The sequence below is a fragment of the Eurosta solidaginis genome, chromosome 3 (assembly GCF_040869045.1).
Source record: "Eurosta solidaginis isolate ZX-2024a chromosome 3, ASM4086904v1, whole genome shotgun sequence".
NCBI classification, from domain to species: domain Eukaryota; kingdom Metazoa; phylum Arthropoda; class Insecta; order Diptera; family Tephritidae; genus Eurosta; species Eurosta solidaginis.
In genome coordinates this window covers 198806072-198824237 of record NC_090321.1, presented here as the reverse complement: position 1 = coordinate 198824237, position 18166 = coordinate 198806072, and the positions used below count along the sequence as shown (strand labels likewise).

The 18166-nt window shown below is 40.7% G+C and overlaps 1 protein-coding gene across 1 annotated transcript in view; it reads left to right on the top strand.

The window, feature by feature from the left end:
- Fpps (Farnesyl pyrophosphate synthase) overlaps positions 1–18166 on the top strand; it is a 70990-nt gene that overhangs the window by 19504 nt on the left and 33320 nt on the right. The window lies entirely within an intron of this gene.

Here is an 18166-nt window from a genome sequence, read left to right as displayed (position 1 = left end):
ACATGGCCCATTAATTGTATATTCATACTTATCTAGAAAAAATTTAATTTTAATTTAATATTAAATTAAGACGTCTTGACTTTTTAGCGGCGAAGTCATTTATCGCCTCGTCTGTTTCAATTTGAAACCGACGATGTGTACTCATTATGGCTAAGCCATTTAGTCTTACCTCTCCAGTGGAATTTCTCAAAAAAGTTTTCAACCTCTTCAGTGTTGAAAAAGATCTTTCCGATGTGCATGTAGTGACGCGAATTGTAGCAAATACTTTCAGCAAAGAATATATTGCTGGAAAAAATTTTTTATTGCACTCGTCTAAAGCTTCAATAGCAGATGATGGGCGTGTACAACTTTCTTCTTGACTCCATTTTGCTTATAAACAAAGGTAAGTAAAATTTACATTTTGATTAAATTAATTAGTCAAATATTTAACTCACAGTAAAAACCATATATTCTTTTGAAATTTCAGTAAATCGGACCTATGATATAATAGATAACATCATTTAATGGATAGGACTTATCCTACATGTCTGACGTTCCAGGTTCTGTGATCAAAATGGACTGGTTGCATCGGGACTTCATATTTACAAAACCTGTTTTTAGTGATAACTTTTGAATTACCCTCCGCTCGAATATTTTGAGTAAAACAAGTATTTTTATCCTTTTTCCATAATTTTTGAACGCATTTCCACAGTTGTAGGTCAAAGTAAAGTTTACCGAAATTTTTGGCTCGTTTTTCATTTTAGCTGGCACATTTTTGTTCTGGCAGCCGCTTCAGCTGGCGCGAGGGATTTATCTGTGATTGTTGCCAGCTCAAATTTGAGATAAATCCTTCGTGAGAGCGCAAAAAATGAGAGCGTTGCGTATCAAGTCATCTTTATTGCCAGCACTATGTATCATAGTACAGGTCTACAAGTAGGATATGTAGCAGCACGCACATACACAGCCACGCTCACCTGATAAAATGCTTGTTCTTGTTCGTTTTTTTTTTTTTGTGGATGCTATTGGGCACTGTTGTACTTCTTAGGTCCAAGAAAAGTGTACTAGCTGCTAACGAAAACTGCGTAAAATTTTTATCGTAAAATTACAAAGAAATATCGTTATTTACTTTCAAACGAGCACTTAATTACATCTCTCTTTAAAATCCATATCTTTTGGACAATTTTAATTAACAAATTGTGATACTTTATTACCGGGGATGATTGCTAAAACACGCCCAAAACCGTCGGGGGAGGTATTAATAGACGCGTTTTTGCCTTGCTTCCAAGAATTCGAATACTTTTCGCCTTTGGACTATTGATAACAGGACAAAACGCGTCTTTTCATTTCTCTTTACACATTTTTGGACGGGTTACTGCCGTCGACCTCGGTTTCAAACTGTTTTTCGCGGAGAACTTTTAAACGGGTAGAAAAACTTAGCATCCGTGTTTGTTTTCTTAATACTGGAATAACTACGCGTTCTCAGATACCCTAATTCAAGAATTTTGTATAATTTTCTGTAGAACCCATATAGGTGCACCTCATTTTCATACTAAATTCGTTAAACAAAATTACCATCACAGCAACCCATATCTGATATTCCGCTCCTTTTTTTGTTTCCCTGCGTCGCTTTCCACGACAGCAACCCCGGTAATTTTGACACTTCGTTCAGTATCAAACGCGTGTTCCACGCAGGTTCCACTAAGTTCCACAATAGTTTGACACTGACCCCTTCATAAAAACGGCAGTAGGTTATGTGTTGAAAATTATCGAGGAATTGCAAAATTGTCTGCCACCCCAAAGGTATTTAAAGCCATTGTTACTAATCAGCTAACATTTTCCATTTCTACGTTGATTAGAGATTCACAGCACGGGTTTTGTAAAGGCAAATCTACCATTACCAACCTACTTGAATTCACAACTCATGTCTCTAATGGATTTAGAGAAAATCTTCACACCGATGTTATATACACTGATTTCAGTAAAGCATTTGATAAAGTTTCCCACTCCTTGCTTATCCACAAGCTTGATCTACTTGGCTTCTCACCTGATCTCACCCAGTGGATCTCTTCGTATCTCTGCGGTAGAACGGAAAAGGTAACTTTTAAAAATAGTCTTTCAAATGTTATTAATGTTCCCTCTGGCGTCCCACAGGGCACTCATCTCGGTCCAATTCAGTTATTGCTATTTATTAATTATATCTGTACCACAATAAAATATTGCACAATTTTAATGTATGCTTATGATGTAAAACTTTTTAGGTCCTATGCGTCTATTGATGAACGTCCCTTGCTTCAAGCGGATTTAAACTGCTTAGTTGCTTGGTGCAACGCAAACCCAATGCCGCTGAACCTCAATAAATGTAAATTCATGTGCCTCTCTCGAAGATCTTTGCCAGCAGCCTCTTACATAATTAATAATTTTTGTCTTCTATCAGTAAACTATTTTGAGGACTTGGGAGTTACGATGGATGCTAAACATAGTTTCAACCTTCATGTTATGGCTACTGTCAATACGGCTAGAGGTGTTCTATCATTCGTGAAACGATGGTCTAAAGAATTTAGTGACCCTTATGTAACCAAAGTGGTAAACATTAGTTAGACCGATACTAAAATACGGATCAATAGTCAGGAATCCGCTATATCAAGTTTATCCAGATAGACTAGAGTCAATACAGAAGCAATTTTTACTTTTTTCTTTAAGGAATTTTCATTGGGACTCTGGGTATAATCTTCCACCTTATACTAGTCGGTTAAAGCTTATCAATCTTCCTACTCTCGCAAGTCGTAGAGAAATGCTAGGCGTATTATTCATGGCTAAACTACTGAATGGACTAGATTCTAGCACCTTTCTTTTGAACGAAGTAAACTTCAATGTCCCATCGCCAGTGTCAAGACATTACAAACCTCTTCTTTTGAGGCAGTGCAGAACTAATTTCGAATTAAATGAACCTTTTCGGTGTTTGTGTCATGATTTTAACTCTCATTCAAACTCGTTTGATATAACAGATTCACTTTTTACTATAAAGAAAACTGTCCTATCCTATCTTAACTCGTAACAAAGTAAAAAAATAAAAAACTGTGTATAAAATGTTCACTTATTTAACAATGTAGTATATGTATTATTTCCAACTGATAATATTTATTCTGTAGCTGAGCAGTTTTAAACGCTTAACAAACCTCCGCCTATCAACAACTCGGCAAAAACAAAATCCGTGCGCCATGCGGATGCGCCCCTGCGCAAAAATACTATGGATCCCACCAAGGCCGTAGCCAGGGGGGCAGGTTACCGGGGTTTGACCCCTCCCCCCCCCCAGAAATGTTGAAACAAGTATGCTAATTTTTATTTCTACCATTTTGAAAACCATAGTTTAAATGTCTTCCAAAGCAAAGACAACCAAATGCATATTGTGTAAATTTTTTTTTTCATGCCAGATGCAGCTGGAAGGAAATTATAAAAAGAAAACCAGTAAAGAAAGCAACATACGTACCTTAAAAGAAAAATAACGACAAATTTGGCTTGCACTGCAAAAATTAGATAATTTCTTGAGAGCCCTGACAAAAATAGAAACCCTTGAATTGCATGAAATTTAGAAGCAAACTTTGTCCCACGGCATTTCGTGACGGTAGATTTAATGCTATCGTCGCCGCCGGGCAAAACACACAAAATGTGTCCGCATTTTATTTTTCGTTAAAATATTGCGATAAAGTTTTTTGTTCTTTAAAATTCATATACAAATATTTTTCCAAGCCTTGGTTTAAAATCAAGTAGTTACTAAAGTCGTTTATTAGTTTATCTGTGTAGTTTTTTCATTTTCTTATTCTCTTTGCTTCTTTTCTTTCAAATGGCCACTCTAAATTTAACGAAAATTTCGCTTCCGCTCTCAATGAGTTTGATTAGGCGAACTAGTTGGACGTAGTTTGAGCAATGACAATACTCAACGAAAGTCATTGTGTTTATACCTTTAATTGAAGGTACATACTTATCATTACAACCATGCATGATAGCAGCGAGTGAATCCTGATGGTCAGCTGATTTTTGTTTACATTTGCATTACAAAAAAATAATAAAGTGAATTGAATTCTGAGTCTAAAATTATTGTAAAACGAAAATCGCTGCTCGATTATGGTTTTAAAAGCAAAAAAGTTGAAAACGAAAGTACTCCTGGACAGCAGGAAGTCCTCAAGACATCAAGTCAAGTAGCTAGTAGTTCAGAAACTGTATGGCATTCAGATATGAACATCATGGACATTGGTGGCTATTTAGGAATAGCAGTAGAAGATAGCAAAAAATATGACCTTCTTACTTCGCCGTGGATACCTGAAGAATCTGGTACATTTTCGGGAGTGGGAAAAAGGATTCTAAAATTTCAACATCATTGGTTGAGAAGGTATTATCTGCAATTAATACTATTTTATGTTTATATAGTTGTGACAATTCTATAGATATGAATGGCTTGTTTATACGTAAGCCAAAGGAGCAGGTGCATTGTGCAAATATTGTGCTCTTTTCCCCCATGAATATGCCGGAAAAGGGAAACACCAACAGTTGAACTCATTTGTGACTAACCCATTCCAAAAATGGAAAGATGGCATTGAAAACTTTGAAGCACACTCAAAGTGCCAATATCACGCTTCTAGCATTATTTATGCTAATAATTTTATAAAAGCTTGGACAAGGGCGGTACCTGATATACGATCGCATATTGATATAACACGTATGGAGCAAATAAAATCGAACAGAAGTAAGCTTGTTCCAGTTATTGAGGTGATCAAGTTATGTGGTCGGCAAGAACTAGCTTTAAGAGGAACGGATGACTGTGGAATGCTTGCTAAAGAGGAGGAGCACAATGATGGTAATATACGTGCACTTTTGCGTATGAGAATAGCTTGTGGCGATGAAATTGCGAAACATCATTTTAAAAATGCTGCTAAAAATGCGAACTATTTAAGCCCGACCATTCAGAATGAAATAATCGCAACTTGCGGACAAATAATTCAGCGTAAAATAGTGGAAAGGATAAATATGGCAAAATCTTTCTCGATTTTAGTAGATGAGACAACATATATTTGAAAAATTGAACAAATGTCTCTCTGTGTTCGTTATATTGACGTTGGCGATTCTGAAAAATACATTATGCGTGAGGACGTTTTACAATTTGTAGCTTTACAACATACTACGGGCCATCATATTGCAGAAGTTATCTTAAAAACCATAAGGGCAGTAGGTATAGACGAAAAATATATGATAGGGCAGGGATATGACGGCGCAGCAGCAATGAAGGGGAGTTTCAATGGAGTACAAGCAATTATAAGAAAATGTTTTCCTGCAGCATTATATGTACATTGTTGCTCGCAATCCTTAAACCTGGCATTGGGACATGCTTGTGAGGTGCATTACATTCGACATTGCTTAGGTATTGTCAAGACAATTACGTCCTTTTTCAAAAAGTCTGCTAAAAGATCACTAAATTTAACTGAAAAAATCAAAACAATATTTCCGCAAGCTAAATCTAATAAGATAATTTCGTTCTGCGCAACTCGTTGGGTGGAAAATCATGATGGCTTGCTCAGGTTTAAAGAAATGCTTCCTGCAATAGTTATAGCTCTTGAAGAGTTACTTCTTGACCCAGATACTGATGCTTCATCTAAGGCCAGTTCGTTTTTGAAATCTGTAACAAGCTGCGAATTTGTTGTGAGCTTATTTATGGCATCAACGGTGTTCTCGTTGACTCTGCCATTATGTAAGACTTTGCAATCAGTTTCATTGGATTTACGAAAAGCAATTGAGCATATCGAAGTCGTGTTGCAAGTCATTAACGATTTTCGCTGCAATATAGATAAAAGGTTTAGCGAAGTGTTCGGAGAAGTACGCCAGCTTTTAACGTCCATTAATGAGGAGGTAAAGCTTCCACGTATCGCCTATATCCAACTAGAGCGAACGGGAATTAGTACAAGAGATCCTGAAGCATATTTTAGGGTGACTATTGCTGAATTATTTGTCCGCAAGTTGCGATTATTTCATTCTGAATGGTCGGGCTTAAATAGTTCGCATTTTTAGCAGCATTTTTAAAATAATGTTTCGCAATTTCATCGCCACACGCTATTCTCATACGCAAAAGTGCACGCAAATTACCATCATTGTGCTCCTGCTCTTTAGCAAGCATTCCACAGTCATCCGTTCACCTTAAAGCTAGTTCTTGCCGACCACAAAACTTGATCACCTCAATAACTGGAACAAGCTTACTTCTGTTCGATTTTATTTGCTCCATACGTGTTATATCAATATGCGATCGTATATCCAAACTTTTATAAAATTATTAGCATAAATAATGCTAGAAGCGTGATATTGGCACTTTGAGTGCGCTTCAAAGTTTTCAATGGCATCTTTCCAACTGTTGGTGTTTCCCTTTTCCGGCATATTCATGGGGGAAAAGAGCACAATATTTGCACAATGCACCTGCTCCTTTGGCTTGCGTATAAACAAGCCATTCATATCTATAGAATTGTCACAAGTATATAAACATAAAATAGTATTAATTGCAGATAATACCTTCTCAACCAATGATGTTGAAATTTTAGATTCCTTTTTCCCACTCCCGAAAATGTACAAGATTCTTCAGGTATCCACGGCGAAGTAAGAAGGTCATATTTTTTGCTATCTTCTACTGCTATTCCTAAATAGCCACCAATGTCCATGATGTTCATATCTGAATGCCATACAGTTTCTGAACTACTAGCTACTTGACTTGATGTCTTGAGGACTTCCTGCTGTCCAGGAGTACTTTCGTTTTCAACTTTTTTGCTTTTAAAACCATAATCGAGCAGCGATTTTCGTTTTACACTAATTTTAGACTCAGAATTCAATTCACTTTATTATTTTTTTGTAATGCAAATGTAAACAAAAATCAGCTGACCATCAGGATTCAGTCGCTGCTATCATGCATGGTTGTAATGATAAGTATGTACGTTCAATTAAAGGTATAAACACAATGACTTTCGTTGAGTATTGTCATTGCTCAAACTACGTCCAACTATTTCGCCTAAATCAAACACATTGAGAGCGGAAGCGAAATTTTCATTACATTTAGAGTGGCCATTTGAAAGAAAAGAAGCAAAGAGAATAAGAAAATGAAAAACTACACAGATAGACTAATAAACGACTTTAGTAACTACTTGATTTTAAACTAAGGCTTGGAAAAATATTTGTATATGAATTTTAAAGAACAAAAAACTTTATCGCAATATTTTAACGAAAAATAAAATGCGGACACATTTTGTGTGTTTTGCACGGCGGCGACGATAGCATTAAATCTACCGTCACGAAATGCCGTGGGACAAAGTTTGCTTCTAAATTTCATGCAATTCAAGGGTTTCTATTTTTGTTAAGGCTCTCAAGAAATTATCTAATTTTTGCAGTGCAAGCCAAATTTGTCGTTATTTTTCTTTTAAGGTACGTATGTTGCTTTCTTTACTGGTTTTCTTTTTATAATTTCCTTCCAGCTGCATCTGGCATGAAAAAAAAAATTTACACAATATGCATTTGGTTGTCTTTGCTTTGGAAGACATTTAAACTATGGTTTTCAAAATGGTAGAAATAAAAATTAGCATACTTGTTTCAACATTTCTGGGGGGGGGGGGGGGGGGGGGGTGTCAAACCCCCGTAAACTGCCCCCCTGGCTACGGCCTTGGTGGGATCCGTAGTATTTTTGCGCAGGGGCGCATCCGCATGGCGCACGGATTTTGTTTTTGCCGAGTTGTTGATAGGCGGAGGTTTGTTAAGCGTTGAGATTTAAAACTGCTCAGCTACAGAATAAATATTATCAGCTGAGTATTATACATAACAGTTGGAAATAATGCATATACTACATTGTTAAATAAGTGAACATTTTATACACAATTTTTTATTTTTTTTTTATTTTGTTACGAGTTAAGATAGGATAGGACAGTTTTCTTTATAGTAAAAAGTGAATCTGTTATATCAAACGAGTTCGAATGAGAGTTAAAATCATGACACAAACACCGAAAAGGTTCATTTAATTCGAAATTAGTTCTGCACTGCCTCAAAAGAAGAGGTTTGTAATGTCTTGACACTCGCGATGGGACATTGAAGTCTACTTCGTTCAAAAGAAAGGTGCTAGAATCTAGTCCATTCAGTAGTTTAGCCATGAATAATACACCTAGCATTTCTCTACGACTTGCGAGAGTAGGAAGATTGATAAGCTTTAACCGACTAGTATAAGGTGGAAGATTATACCCAGAGTCCCAATGAAAATTCCTTAAAGAAAAAAGTAAAAATTGCTTCTATATTGGCTCTAGTCTATCTGCATGAACTTGATATAGCGGATTCCTGACTATTGATCCGTATTTTAGTATCGGTCTAACTAATGTTTACCACTTTGGTTACATAAGGGTCACTAAATTCTTTAGACCATCGTTTCACGAATGATAGAACCGTAGCCGTATTGACAGTAGCCATAACATGAAGGTTGAAACTAAGTTTAGCATCCATCGTAACTCCCAAGTCCTCAAAATAGTTTACTGATAGAAGACAAAAATTATTAATTATGTAAGATCTTCGAGAGAGGCACATGAATTTACATTTATTGAGGTTCAGCGGCATTTAGCAAGCAGTTTAAATCCGCTTGAAGCAAGGGACGTTCATCAATAGACGCATAGGACCTAAAAAGTTTTACATCATAAGCATACATTAAAATTTTGCAATATTTTATTGTGGTACAGAGTTTTGCGATTTCGCGTATTTTTTCTTTCGCATCGTAATACAGAGTAGGCCCCAGTTCTTTTTTAAGCTGGAGTCATTGGTGCCGTATGTCGTATCGCTGTATCCGTATCCCTAACGTAATCAGCTGTTTATCGTTACGACGGTAAACCAAAACCCAATTGGTTGGCTGCGATACGGTTACGACCTTAGCGGCACCAATAATCGATTGCATTGATTCTCATAAGGTTGGTCGAATCAGCTGTTAAAAGGTTACCGATACGGTTACCGATAAAGCACCAATGTCTCCAGCTTTAATTTGCTTATTCTCCTCCGAGAATCTAACTATCTCACTCTTGAGCGCATCAAAGCTATCACTAATATGTTGCTGTGAGTTTCTAATTTTGTTCATAGCTTTTTCTTGCAGTTTGAATTGCTCTTGCATATTTTCGATTATTGTCGATTATTGTTGTTAGGTTGGGGCAATCACCTCTCTCTTCTTCAGTTTCACTTGTTGTCACTTTTTCTTTTAGGTGAACTTTATTATTTTTTCTTGTATTTGGCGCCATAATCAGATTTTGATATTTAAATTTTTCCGATCACTATAATTTGTTACGGTCTGCTGCTACGGTCTACGGCTACGACCCACTTGGGAGCGTGTTCACGCGAACACACCTAGCGATGTGGCGAAAGTGGCGATAGAAAAAATATCGAAAGGAAGAAAAAAGACAGACCGGCCATCACTAGGAAGAAAGTTTTTTTTTTCTTTTTTTTGATCACGAGGTTCCGGCCAAAAAAGAGTTTTTGTTTTACAAAAGGATTGCAAAAGGGGCCAATAGAATCTAACTGCAGTGGGCGCGGAAGGAAAAGGGATCGACGGTAAGAATTAACCCAAAAATATCAACGTTGGCGATTTCGGCTTGGAAAACTTCGTACCATAAGAGTCTTATCCTTTAAAACTATTGCACGCACATACTTATAAGTCATCAAAACCCAATTAACTAAGGCTTGAAAACATTTACCACCAGCAAATGTGCAACGGTTCGAAAACTGGAATAACAAGAGACTTTGCTAATTTAGAATGTAGAATAGTATGTAAAAATATGAAACCCACCAACACTGACTGTTAAGGGTGCTCCTATTGGTTGCACACTGCTTGCGTTTAACGGAGTCCCACATACTTATCAACCAACTACCCGGTCCGCACACTGGAAAAATAATTTTTGGAAATATTTTTACGCCTTCTAATTGTGGCGAAGCTTGTAACTAGTATCGAGCAATTTGGAATCTTCCGTTTTGCAATTTCCTGCGGACCAAAAAGGACAATTAAGAAACATTAGTACAGGGTCAAGCGAATTACGAGAAGACTCTTAAACCAACACCTCCGCCTCCAGGGCCAGCAGTACGCGGCAGCGTAGTACAACGAAAGCCAAATTTAGCCCCAAGTCATTCCGAAGTTTCGTTGCCACCAGGTGCACTCGATCACCTCGGACCAGAGCGCAACAACCACCAACAATACCAGCACAGCGCGCCCAAGACCGCACACCACAACCCACATCAGCGTCAACTTCACCGGCAAGGTCAACTCCACCAGCGACAACACGCCGGCAGAGACCCATGGTACGCACTCTGTCGGCCATGTAAGTACCAGGACGGTATAAATTTAGACTTAATTACCCTACAAAAAAACTTCTGGTCACGAAACTTACCCACGCCCATGCAAATGTGACTAAGAACATAACCTATGACTGTGTAGTAACTAGTCAAACGGCGTGGAATGACGAGAGCATTTTTGCAGGGTAGTTAAAAGAACTTCCAAGTGGTACTTAGAGGGTTTTATATAACCCCGGGTAAACCATTCGACAAGGATCGATCTCTTGTGTCTAAATTACGATATTTTTGTTTTTGAATTATCAACACAAAAGATGAAAGGATAGTATAACGTATTATAGACGAAAAAGGTTATACATAAATGATTCCCACGAGTTAAGCTTAGCTGTATTGATTACCTAACCAAAAGAATTACCATATGAACACTTATGTTTTGCAACTTGACAAGATATTAAAGAATGCAACCATATTTTAATATGCCAAAATTATTTACACGTTTTAAAGGTTTGTTCACAAATAAACAGGCAGTTTTGTCTCAGTCCGGTCAAGCAGCACTTACCTGTTAGAACGCTTAACCCTAATTTCAACATACGCCGTTTATTTGAGAATGCATCTTACATATAATATATCAAACAAAACTCTTTAACTATGACTAAGATTGTATTCAGCAATTAACTAGTATGATTCCATTTACCTAATACCTACCTAAGCATTAGCTTTACATAAAAAAAGAAAAGGATACATTTTTTTTCGATCATTTTAAGAATATATATTTTGTCACCTTAAGATGTTTAAAGTTAGCTCTATACATTGAAACATTTTAGCGATTCACTTTGGAAGCTTAACCATAGATTTAACGGATTTTTTTTTGCGACAGCAGCCATTCGTCGATTGTCAAGTATACACGAATTGGCAAAAGGATTTTGAATTCAAAATTTTTTTTTCCTTCCAAATGCAATATATAGGTATATATATAGGCATATGAATCCCTATTGCGGGCAATACCTTTCGAACAACAAGACGAAGGTGATTTACGTGCCGTAATACATATTGCTATCGCAATTTTGTCGTTATTGCTTTTGGTAAATACTTTTTTTTTATACATATTAGATATTGTTAGCATTATACTAGGCGCATTAGCATTATATCGATTCGATATCAGGTTACACTCAAAACTGAGTTCTACGATAACATTGTGATAATTTTTGTAATGAATTTAATAATGTATTTATAATTTAATAATGAATTATAAATAAATTGTAATTTAAAATGGGAATGCTGGCGTCGCCACTTACTTAGAAGGCACTTAGATAAAACAGGTAAGGGCCACCGAAAGATTAGGTGCGTCGGTGGCCATGGTTATTTGAGGGTGGGATAAATGCACCGGGCGTCGCAACAACACCCGCGGCGCCCCCAAGTTATATTCGGCCCTTTTGTTGTATTTTAATTTTCAGCTTTTTTTTTATTTTCGATTTTCAGCGTTGGTAACCGGCCATGTCCGGTTCGGTAAATTTTTTTGCGGTAATTTTTTTTGAATTTTTGAATTTTTAAATTTTGGAATGTTAACGGGTTGTCCGTGGCATCCGGTTCGACCGGATGTCGTTTTGATTTGAATTTATAAGCGTTTTGAGTCGGTCTCTGCGCTTCTGTCAGTTTATTTTGATTTTGACAGCTGCTAGTTTGATAGGCATGATAGGAACTTTTTTCTGCTTATGGCGCAGGAACAGTAAGGTTGGCAAGGACCCGCCCCAGCCGACAATGACTAGCCACTGTGCACCAACACATCATGCCGACCGCCTTCCTTACTGCTCCCTTGTAAATGCGTTTCCATAACAGATGGCGCCCAACGGGGCGCCTGAGGCGCTGGCCGCGGGGGTCAGTCGGGTCAACCTGTGAAGTTGACCATCCCACCAGTCCGAGTGAGCAGCCACAGCAGCTGCCACCTACGTTGCGGTGGGATGGTTGGACAGATCAGGTTGTCCGGGCTGGTCATCGGGGGCAGTGGCCGAAGGAGCCACGGACTTTACGTCAAGTCTCCGGATTTTTTTTTTCCACCCGATGAGGCAGTGCTAAACGCACTTCATTTTTTTTGTAAGTGGGATTTTAGTTACCGGAAGTTGTCCGTTAGTCGGCTTTGGAATAATTTTGTCCGCTAATTGGGTTTTTTTTTGTAATGTTAAATTTTTTTCTTTTATTTGCCGAATTTTGTGTCGTCAGTGTGAGTGCGTGTATGTATGTGGAAAAAGAACCCCGGCTCATCCCACGCCCCAGGTGGTAGTTTAGAATACCACCTGGACTGTGGAGGGTTGAGCTGGGATTCAGAGTGGCACTCCTTCCTGTCCCGCCAGACTGGGGGAGCGGTTCCGAAACCGTTCCACCCATTGCGGCGGAGGCAGGAGGGGTGTCCAGTAAAAATGAACGGGAGGCCTCAACACCCCCAACCAGTCCCAGGGGCAAGCCCCTGGAGACTGCCCCTGCGTTGCGGCTGGGCGTGTTGAGACCAACCCGTGTGTGCCTGGAGTGACCCTAGTGGCCTCAGACCAGTCTCGGAGGGGGGCCTTAAGACCCCCTCGCACTGCGGTTGGGAGCACTAGGGCCAAGTATGAATGTGTTTGTAGTAAATTTTTTTTTCTCAACCTGTAGCCCAAGTGCCTTCTGGGAATGGGATGTCAGCGTTCCCATTACAATTGCTACCAAGTTTTCTCAACTCCTCGCGTAATTTTTATATACACATTTTTTTTTCAAGGCATCGCCTAAAATATAAGGTAAAAGGGGGAATTCTGATTTTTTTGTTGACCCCTAACTGCGCTACGCGGCAAAAGTTTTTTTTAACTACTACGTAACGAGCTACATTTTTTTTATATAATTATTTTGATTATGTCACGCGAGCAATCGTTCGGCCAACCGGGGCGAAATACTCCGTTCGGGAGTGCGGGAGGGTTCCGGGGAAACCAAAACCGGGGCGGTGCTAATAGGGGGGCTTTTTCGAAAGCAAGGCGTCCTTTGGTGGTGCATACCCCAGTAGGAGGATCCTACGGAAATCCCGCGGGGACTCATATAGGCTCGGGCCCGAACGACGACCGCGACAAACTGGACATACCTGTAAGCACCAGCAATTTAAATGCATCGCTGCTAAACACACACAACATCTCGGGGATAATGACCAATGTGTCGAACTATGCACCAGATGGAGCGGGTGCCTTACCACCAAATCAAGAGGTTGGAAATTTTGGGGACGCTACCAGCGATCAGGCGAACCTCCTAGGAATGCAGGACGAAGCCACTCGTGGAGGCTCGTGGGTGGACGTGCTACACCAACTGTTCCAGGCTTCGCAGGAGGAAATGCGGAGAGAGATGGGCTCAATTAGAGCCAACATGGCCCAGCTCAACGCCGCTCTCGAATCCACGCAGCAAGCACACCAGCAACACAGGAACGCAAGCAGGATGGACCGTAACCCATTGCCATCGGTAGTACCGCCAATGTACCCGACTCCAAGCAGCATAACAGTAAAACCGCAGGAGTGGAAAATCGCATTCGACGGCACTGGGAGTGTAAGCGATTTCCTCTTCAAATTAAACACCTTGTGTGAGCGCACACAATGCCCTGACGAACAAATAATGGCCAGTTTCCACTTATTCCTTTCGGGACGAGCCGAAGAATGGTACTGGCTGTTCACAAAACAAAACCCAAATGCGACATATGCCTTTTTGTGCTACTCCTTAAAAAGAGAGTTTGGCACCTTGAAAACGGACCACGAGATCATGATGGAGATCTCCATGCGCAAGCAAAAGGCAAGTGAGTGTTATGACGTGTTTCACGCGGACATAATCTCCTTGAACGCGCGCTTAAGGGAGCCGATGTCAGAGCTTCTACTGATTGACATAATAAAAAGGAACGTCAACAGTAGCCTTAAGCTAATGCTTTTTAATGCGGACGTAAGGAACCTCCATGATCTGCGCGATGTAGCACGCCGAGGTGAACAAGTGCTGAAAGAGAGCAAGCTGCTGGGAGCCAATTACCCAGGACGGCATGTAAGCGAGGCACGCGTGACAACCCCGGACATGACGATGGAAGGCGAGAACGGCGAGATAGATCCGCAGATAGAGGCGCTGGAATATAGACGCAGCAGAAGACCGGACTACTCGGGAATCCAGTGCTGGAATTGCCAGGGAATGGGGCACTCCTATATATATTGCGAGGAACCCATAAAAAGTCCTTTTTGTTTTAAATGTGGGTATAAGGGTGTATTCACTCCTAAATGCCCTAGGGACCATCGCAGGCAGGGAAACCAGTACCCGAGCGAGAAGATGGGGGAACCTCGTTCGGCTTCATAGCTCCCACATCAGCCAGTGCTCGAGGCGTCGTCCCGTGCGCTGAACCAGAGGGCGAATCTCTGCATGGAGGTGGTGAGCTTCCGAGGTGCAGTAGTACCCTGGCAGAAGAACCCTCGACTGTAATAATAACCTTCCCCGATAGTACTGACGATTCGAATAGTTCTGAATCCGAGAGTCGAACGTCCTCTTTCACGATGGGCGAGCAAATCAAAATCCTGCGACGCCAGCATAGGGATGTCGCGTGCCAAACGCAACTTTTCCCAACCCTAAAAGAAAGGGAGGATAGGTATGAACAAATGAGACATACCATTTTTGACCAATATCCGGTATCGGACAATATTTTGAAGTGTAGGAAGAGATACCACCGGAGAGTACAGGAGCGTAGACTGCTGCAAGCCACCACGTTAACGCTTACAGAGGACGAAAGGCCTTTAGTAAAGGCTAGAATTAAAAATAGTTTTCTTGTAGGGTTGTTAGACTCGGGAGCCAACGTCTCCATCTTAGGGAAAAATGGAGTAGAATTCCTAGAGGATAACGGCTTCGAATATCAGCCCTTACATGCGTTCGTATATACCGCGGGCGGCAACAAGCAAAAAATTTTAGGCTCAGTATCCCTACCGGTCACTTTTAAAAATATCACAAAGATTATTCGTTTTTACCTTGTTCCCTCGTTGCTCCAAGAAGCATACTTCGGGGTCGATTTTTGGAGAGCATTTGCGTTAGCTCCCGAAATATTCCCGAGCGTAGAGTGCTTAGAGACTAGGCTTGAAAAGGAAGAGGAACTTAACCTCCATGAATTGTCACCAGAACAGAAATCAGAATTGCGAAAAGTCATCGAGACGTTTCCTTCGTACGAGAAGTTAGGCCTAGGGCAAACTAAATTAGTGGAGCATCACATCGACACCGGTGATGCTGTGCCTATAAAAAGCAAGCATTTTCCTCTTTCGCCGCCGAGGCAAGCCGAAGCTTTTAGAGAACTAGACAGGTTACTACAGTTAGGAGTTATAGAAGAATCCAACTCCCCGTGGTGTAGTCCTGTAGTACTGGTCCGGAAACCAGGCAAAGTCAGGCTGTGTATAGATTCGAGAAAGGTCAACGCGGTGACTAAGAAGGATTCGTACCCCCTGCCTCATATCAACGGCTTATTGAGCAGACTGAAAGATACGCATTTTATTAGTGGCATTGATCTGAAAGACGCGTTCTTCCAGATCAAATTGACAGAGTCCTCGAAGGAAAAAACAGCATTCGCAGTTCCGGGGAGGCCTCTGTACCACTTCAAGGTGATGCCATTTGGTCTGTGCAATGGACCGCAGACTATGAGTAGGCTGATGGACAAGGCGATCCCTTCGCGTCTGCGAGAGAACGTCTTTGTCTACCTGGACGATCTGATGGTATGTAGCACTAATTTTGAGGATCATCTAAAATTGCTAGCGGAAGTGGCGAACTGTTTGAGAGATGCAGGTCTGACAATAAATGTGGAAAAAAGTAAATTTTGTCAGAAGGAAATACGCTACTTAGGGTATTTGATAGGCAGCGGGTGCCTGAAAGTGGATCCGGGAAAAGTAGAAGCAATACAAAACTTCCCGATCCCTAAATCCCCTCGGCAAGTGCGTAGGTTTGTGGGCATGGCGAATTGGTACCGGGCATTTATTACCAATTTTGCTGACTTGGCAGGTCCCTTAACCGACTGTCTCCGCAAGTCAGCAGGCCCGTTTAAACTCACTCCTGAAGCTATAGAGGCGTTCGAAAAACTAAAAGTAGCCTTGAGTTCGGCGCCTGTCTTGGCCCAACCAGACTTTTCCAAAGAATTCGTAATACAATGCGACGCTTCCAAAATAGGTGTTGGCGGAGTGTTGTTCCAGGTCGATGATGACGGCGCTGAGCATCCAATCGCGTTCGTGTCGAAAAAGCTGAATAATGCTCAACGCAATTATACAGTAACCGAGCTGGAATGTCTTGCAGCCATAATCAGCGTGAAGCGTTTCCGACCCTATGTCGAAGGATTACCTTTTCGGATTGTTACGGACCACCCCAGTCTCAAGTGGTTGATGACACAAAAAGACTTGAGCGGGAGGTTGGCGAGATGGTCACTCTTACTGCAAAGATACGATTTTAGAATGGAACATCGTAAGGGCACCCTGAATGTAGTACCAGACGCGCTGTCGCGTTTTGACGTTGACGAGTTAACTTTCACTACCACACCCGGAGAAATAGACTTAGTCTCTCCCGAATTTACCAGCAATGAGTATTTAGACTTAATTCGGACCGTCACCGAAAACGAGGAATCACTTCCGGATTTACGAGTGGTGGACGGTGTAATTTTCAAAAGAGTTAAGTTTCGTAAGGGGATGGAAGGGGAAGAAGACTCGCTGTGGCGTTTATGGTTGCCAAAAGGGTTGACTGAGGAAGCAGTGAGATTAGCACATGACGCTAACCGGAGTTACCATGGCGGATGGCTGAAAACCTTAGAACGTGTTAGGCAGAAGTACTTCTGGCCGCAGCAGACTAAGGACGTCAGGGACTACGTCCAGCGTTGTGACACCTGCAAAACGGTAAAACCCACCAATCAGCAGTCGAGACCACCTATAGGGAGTACCTTTGAATCCGAAAGGCCATTTCAGCGGTTGTATTGCGACTTTCTAGGGCCGTATCCGAGATCTAAGCGGCGAAATCAATTTCTTTTCATAGTACTAGACCATTTTTCAAAATACGTTTGGCTAAAGCCCATGCAGAGAGCCACCACTGTAAACGTTATAAATTACTTCGCTTCAGAAATTTTTCCGGCTGTAGGGGTCCCTGAGTTTATTCACAGTGACAATGGTAAACAGTTTATCTCGAAGGAAATGAACCAATTTTTTGCAAACTACGGGGTGACGCACGTGAGGACGGGGCTATATTCTCCCCAAGCGAACGCATCCGAACGCGTCAACAGAGAAATTGTTTCTAAGATTAGGATTTTCCTGAAGGATAAACCTGACCACACTAATTGGGATAAGCATATACCCGAAATTTTATCAGTTTTGAGAAGTGATTTTCATACAGCGATTCAGTGTTCTCCGTACTTTGCATTATATGGCCAAAACATGGTCCAACATGCCTCAACGTACAACATTTTAGGGAAACTCGGCAGCCTTCGAGAAGACCAGGTTACGGTAGTAAGCCGAGCTGACAAGTTGACTAATATTCGTGAGCAGATCCGCAGAAATTTAGATCAGGCCAAAGATAGGGGAGTAACCACCTATAACAAGCGCTCTAGACACGTCAACTATAAGGAAGGTCAGGAAGTTTTCCGGAGAAACTTTGCCTTAAGTAATTTTAAACAGGGCATTAATGCCAAATTCCTACCCAAATACCTGAAGTGTCGCGTGCTTCGAAAAATAGGTAACGCATTGTATGATCTCGAGGACCTAAACGGGAAATTGATAGGTCGCTTCCATGCTTCGGATATTCGTCCGCAATGAACCAACAAGGGCGTTTCTTTTGCCAATTTACAATTTGATTTTTTGTTTATATATCCACCTATTGG